This window comes from Schistocerca serialis, chromosome 6 (assembly GCF_023864345.2).
Source record: "Schistocerca serialis cubense isolate TAMUIC-IGC-003099 chromosome 6, iqSchSeri2.2, whole genome shotgun sequence".
Taxonomy (NCBI): domain Eukaryota; kingdom Metazoa; phylum Arthropoda; class Insecta; order Orthoptera; family Acrididae; genus Schistocerca; species Schistocerca serialis.
This window is the reverse complement of record NC_064643.1, coordinates 203622130-203628671: the sequence shown is the minus strand read 5'-3', so window position 1 is coordinate 203628671 and position 6542 is coordinate 203622130. Positions and strand designations below refer to the sequence as shown.

At 44.3% G+C, this 6542-nt stretch overlaps 1 non-coding gene across 1 annotated transcript; it reads left to right on the top strand.

Moving 5' to 3' along the window:
* The first annotated feature begins 4834 nt into the window (after positions 1 to 4834).
* Trnat-ugu (transfer RNA threonine (anticodon UGU)) lies at positions 4835 to 4908 on the top strand. The gene has a single exon. It is a non-coding gene; the product is annotated as a tRNA-Thr (tRNA).
* Positions 4909 to 6542: the final 1634 nt, after the last annotated feature.

Genomic DNA, 6542 nt, shown 5'->3' with positions numbered 1-6542 from the left:
ACCGTCAAGTATAGTTCATTGATCCGCACGTCAGCCTACGTGATCAACGTGTGCAATTAATGGCCACACCTCGTGATCAGACTAAGAGTCAAATTGCGTGGTTCAGGCGGGTCACACTTTCTCCATGAGGCCCGTAGTTCCGCCTTATACACAACACATACTGCAGCGGCCAAACGGCGTCAGGTGTAAACTTTTGCTGTTGAAGCCTTCCATTTTCACCGATGACCGAAAACATTATGACCACCCGCTTAACAGCGTGATGGTCCACTTCTGGTATGCTGTGCAGTAGCGGTTGTGCGTGTCACAGATTAAACAAGTTCTTGAGGAAAGTGGCACCAGATTTCCAGTCACAGGTCACGCAATTTCGGTAAAGTATCGTTTGTGGGCGTGTAGCCCGACAGCGTTTCAGGTGTGTCCAATCGGCTTCACATCAGATTGCTTTTGGCGACCAAGATGTCAACGTGAGTTCATCAACGATAGTTCGCTATCACGCTCTTCATACCACTGTATCGCGATTGTGGTCTAATGACACGGGCAGTTCTCCTGTTGGGAGATGCCATATCCGTCGGGGAAGACAAGCATGAAGTGATCCTGGGTGGTCCGCAGTAATGTTCGCGTAATTCACAGCTGTCATGGTGCTTTAGATTAGTACAACAGCTCCCGTGGAAGGGCAGGTGAATGTCGTCCATAGTATAATACCCCCCCCCCCCTCCCCCCCAGCCTAAGTCCGTGAGGTGCATGTTTCGAGGAGTCATTAGTCTTGATGATGATTTATATGGACACGATCATCTTCCTGATGTAACAAGAAATATGGTTCACCCGAGCAGGTGATAACGTTTCCATTGACTGACTGACCTGTCTCGATGGTCCTACGCCTGTTAAAAATATAACTGACGATGTCGTTGGATTAGCGACGGAACTGCCATGGTCAGGAATGTGTGCTGACCACTTGTTTGTGCACCAGCATTGTACTCCGTGGTCAGATCTGCGACAGATTGCAGCGTATTACCGAGGGGGTAATTCTCAGTCCTTCACGTTCCACTATCCTTCAGCCACTTTCTACAGATGCTCACGACAGTGGCACGCGACCTGCCGGCTTTCGAATGTATACCTCGTACGAAGAGAAAATTAATGAGAAAACAAGGCAGTCTCTTTCACTTTCCAAGCCCAGAGAATCATGCTGTTTACTGTGGCCTTGAAACTTTCCCTGATGCAAACGACTTGGCTCGGAAGACATGGAGCATAGCTGAGAGTACAGGTCTACTAGCTAAGGTTCCCTATGGTACGTTGGTTCTATACAAGCCCTTTAATTTGTCTACAAGAAGAAAGAAGAAGCTGAATGCAGAAGAGTTCAAAATGGTTCAAATGGCTCTGAGCACTATGGGACTTAACATCTATGGTCATCAGTCCCCTAGAACTTAGAACTACTTAAACCTAACTAACCTAAGGACATCACACAACACCCAGCCATCACGAGGCAGAGAAAATCCCTGACCACGCCGGGAATCGAATCCGGGAACCCGGGCGTGGGAAGCGAGAACGCACACGCACGACCACGAGATGCGGGCTGCAGAAGAGTACCACTTTATATGGGCAAAAGTAGGCAACAATGATTGTAAAATAAAGATTACTGGTGACTTTCTGTTCTATTATAGACAATGAAAGTTCGTTATCTCTCTTCCCTTTGTCCCATGTTTAAAAAGAAAAACAAAAAAAACCTTAATTCACTTATTGTTTGTCGGACGATAGTTGACTCTGGAGGCGTTAAGGACAGGGACGGAACACGAGATGGTCCAGGGATATCATCGGTTCCTGGAGACATGAAAAGTCGAGACGAGTCAGACACTAGACAAGAGGTATCACGTTTGTATGAGCAGGGGCCTAAGGAGATGATCCGGTCTCAAGACACTTGTCAGCCATTGCAGTCGATCTACAACTTCAAATTAGGAATATTCACTTTTAAGCAATACAGTTTTCCTAACACTTCTTAGTTAACTTCCGGCAGGCTCCTTCAACATCACAACGTACAACCATTTGCTTCATACTCCACGAAACGAGCTAGAGTAGTCACTCTACTAAGACGAAGCTAATGTACGTACCCCCACCGCTGCCCTAGGAATTACTCACGCTCTGTGGGTATGCAGTGCGCAGCTCGTGGTCTCGTGGTAGCGTTCTCGCTTCAGGACCACGGTGTCCCCGGTTCGATTCCCGAGATGACTGGGTGTTGTTGTGTGCAATGGAAACCACCTCCGCTAGGACCCTGCCTAGTAGGGCGGTGCGGGTCTCCCGCATCGTCCCCTACGCTCCTTCAAGGAGTATGGGACTTCATCATCATCATGCACGCCAACTTGTGGACTTGAGCCCAACACGTGATTTAACTCGCTTTCACTCTACTTAAAGCAGCGTAATCAGTAAATTTTTGGTACCAGTGTGTAGCGAATGTTTAGAATGTAGCCGTACAACTTTTCTCTGAATCCAGGTTGATACAATGTAACCAAATGATATTGACAATTACTGAAGTGTACTAACGGATATCTTGAGGAAAAATTGAGGACAGCAGTCAATATCTGGAAGCGTCATCCAGTGATGCTACTGAATGGCGACATTATACGGTCTCAAAGATCCTACTAGTCCACCTCTTACGCATTATACAGAGTATGTCCTCTCACTTACTGCACTTAGAACTTCTCACAACATTCAGGACATTACATGAAGTCTAACATCTCTCTATGCTGTATCGTCGTACAAACTCAGTTTTCCTGGTGAAAGGGTGATCTAGCGGCAGGCGTTGGCCCCGATAACTTTGGCGAACCGTAGAGTCGTTGAGCGATGTATCCATACACGCGTTCCAAACTTCACACTTATGTACTAGTTCCTAATTTACTCGTACCGGAGCACAGTTTTAGTGACTCAGAAGAATGGATGCATAAACATCAAATTAAGTGGGGATTTGTATTTTATCGAAGAAACATTACTTCGGAGGAGGAGATTAGTGTTTAACGTCCCGTCGACAACGAGGTCATTGGAGACGGAGCGCAAGCGCGGGTGAGGGAAGGATGGGGAAGGAAATCGTCCGTGCCCTTTCAAAGGAACCATCCCGGCATTTGCCTGAAGCGATTTAGGGAAATCACGGAAAACCTAAATCAGGATGGCCGGAGACGGGATTGAACCGTCGTCCTCCCGAATGCGAACATTACTTCGGTTTCGTCGTCAGCCAACAAGGACATCCAACTGCTCGATTTTGGAAAGTAAATCTCTTGAGAAGATCGTCTAATTGTAAAGTGAACATGTCCTTCAAGCAGAAGAAGTTGAACAAAATTTCTTTTCTTGAGTATCTGATGAGGTTGGCACAAGAAAACAGCAACCTGTGAAAGCGTAATTTCACGCTATTGCATATAATGTGTTCGTTGGTTAAATACATAATCCAAAACAGTAGTATAATGGGACCAAAACTGCGCAGTTGGTAGTTCCTTCTTGCGTTATAAACGCAAGTATTTCCTACCGACACTTGATGCATTAAAAAGAAAGAAGAAAAAAGCGGAAGAGATATTATGATTGGACTAATTCATGCCATATTTAGGGTCAGTGATTGAACGCTGTGTAAAAGTCCTCATTACTAGAATGCTGCAGTTAACTGTTTTCGTTATGCAAAAAGAGTGTTGTAACATTGTTTACAAAGTTATACAAACAATACAGCTGTGTAAAGATGAGGATGCGTTGTATAAAGAGTAGCATTTGTAAAGAGTAAGTCTGCTTTGAGAGTCAAGCGTTTTGACGATTTAGTAAGCATTCTTTAAATGAAATATCCTTAGGTAGCTAGTTACCGACATTCTGAATTATGTTTGCAGAGTTGCGGACGAAAAACTGATTTCTGGGCGGTAGAAACTGAAGTGCGTACAGCTTGGAAGGGCGGAATTACAGGATTTTTCAATTGTCAAAGACCTTTGTATAATGGACTGCTTTGTTAAATGTAGGCTGCGATGCAATACCAAATAATGTCGTGAATACACATGACTTGCAACCCCACTTTGCAGAATAAAACGAAACGAAAGGAAAGGAAGATTGGAAGTCAGTGCCCCGTTGACGATAAGGTCATTTGAGACGGAGTGTAAGCACGAATTGTGCAAGGAAATCGACTTTGTGTTTTCGGAAGGAAGACGTGTACCCTAACTGGTTTAGAGAGACAAGGAAAACTTAAATATGCTTGAGGAGACGGGAATTTTAACCTTATTCATCTTATATGTGAACCCAGAATTTCACCACTGCGTCACCTCGCTCGGTACTTACCTCCATCTGCATCTACATTTACACACCCATTCCGCAAGCCGCTATACGGTGCATGGCGGAGAGCATCTTGCACCACTACTGGTCAATTCCTGTTGTATTCTATCTGCAAATGGAGTGAGGGAAATACGTGTATATTCTCCGTACGAGCCCTGATTCCTCATATCTTCTCTTCACAGTTCTAATGTGTGTACGTTATTGGCTGTATAACCATTCTGCTGTCTATCACAAATAGAAGTTCTCTTAAGTTCCTCAATAGTGTTTCGCGAATATAGCTTCTTCACTTTATGGGTTCCCGTCTGAGTGCAATGAACATTACAGTAATATTCGCGTGTTGATCGAACCTACCGGTAACAAATTTAGCATTATGTCTCTTAATTACTTCTAGGTCTTACTTTAATCTGATCTAGTGGCAAACGTAGACAGTCGAGCAGAGTTCGAGAATGGGCGGCGAAAGTGTTCTGTATGAAGTCTCGTTTATGGATGAGGTATCCTTTCTCTCACGGGAAGCGTGCAAGGGATAAGTCTCTGCAGATGCACTATCCTCTGTGCCTGCGGTGGCTCAGATGGATAGAGCGTCTGCCATGTAAGCAGGAGTCCCGGGTTCGAGTCCCGGTCGGGGCACACATTTTCAACATGTCCCCAATGAAGTACATCAACGCCTGTTTGCAGCTAGGGTGTCCATTTAATTATCATTTCATTTCTAGCAAAGCTGCATGGTCATCCACGGTAACTGTTCTTTCGGGAACAGATACTACCGTCATATATAGTTAAAATATGGCTTCCCGGCCATTGACCTTCTTGTGCGAACGCACACGCTATGCCCGAACTCGTACGGGACTTGGTAGATTAATCTGCCACGAGTAATGAGTATGATGGGCAAACATCTATTAGGCGCACTACGAATGTAGTGTTGTGGACATGTTGGGAATGTGGATCTCACGGGGAGCGTGCAAGGGATAAGTCCCTGCAGACGCACTATCCTCTGTGCCTGCGGTGGCTCATATGGATAGAGCATCTGCCATGTAATCAGGAGATCCCGGGTTCGAGTCCCGGTCGGGGCACGCACTTTCAACATGTCCCCAATGAAGTACATCAACGCCTGTTTGCAGCTAGGGTGTCCATTTAATTATCATTTCATTTCTAGCAAAGCTGCATGGTCATCCACGGTAACTGTTCTTTCGGGAACAGATACTACCGTCATATATAGTTTCTTAGAATTCTCCCAACAAAGCAAAGTCGATCATTCGCCTTCCATATAACAGACCAGATGTCATCATAGTCACGATGATTATTAGAGTTTATAATAAATCCTTGTGCCGTGTAAGTGAATTCAGGACTGATGGAAAGACCCACCACGATTTAATAACAAAACTCAGAAAATTCAGTTTGTTCAACAATCAGTTGAAAAACGAACAATCACGGTGATAAGCTGATGACTCAGTCACGTTGTTGAAATATCTAGCCGTAAAGTTGCAAAGTGACAGTACACACACGGCTGGTTAAAGTTTCTCCAACTAATACTGTATGATCGGGGTTCATCTATGGACTTTTATTCCAATAAGTCTATAACTCCCACTGGTGCCCAATAAAACATCTGATGATTAATAGAGTTCTTCTAGGCTGGTTGTTCGTGTGCAGATAACTTGGCGGCCGGACTCTGTTTCGAAACCAATAGACGTAACATTTTTGTCGATTGCAGAGACCACACCCCTTGCTGTGGCGCATAACCCGTCTTTTCGATGTACGTTCCATGCATCGTTAAATATCTGAGTACTTTGTATTTTGTGTTTCATCTTGCTCTCGTTTCCGAGTATTATCTGAGCGCTGCAGTTTTCCTGGATGGCGGAAAATCAAGGCACTTTGTTACGAACGTTTCGGGAATCTACCGTTAAAACATCGGTGTTCGAAGTGTATGGATATCTAGGTTGCTGTTGCGGGTTTATGAGAAAATGATCTACATGTGTTTAACCGCACACACAATTTTAAGCTTCGCTATATGCCGACCTCCTCATCGCCGGGACGTGAAAACGTCGCTCTACTCTTTTTCTTAGCATCTGAAAATTATTATATCATGTACAATAATAGTAGTAATGAATTAATGAAGATTTTAGTTTAAATCAGTTTAGTTTTTTCACCTCTTTACTGGAAAGTAGAACAACATTAACTGCACCAGGTGGTACTATGTGATTAATTTTTCATTTTATTAGTTCACAAAAAAGTTCAGCTGTTGTCCCCCGCAGAATCAGACTGCCAAT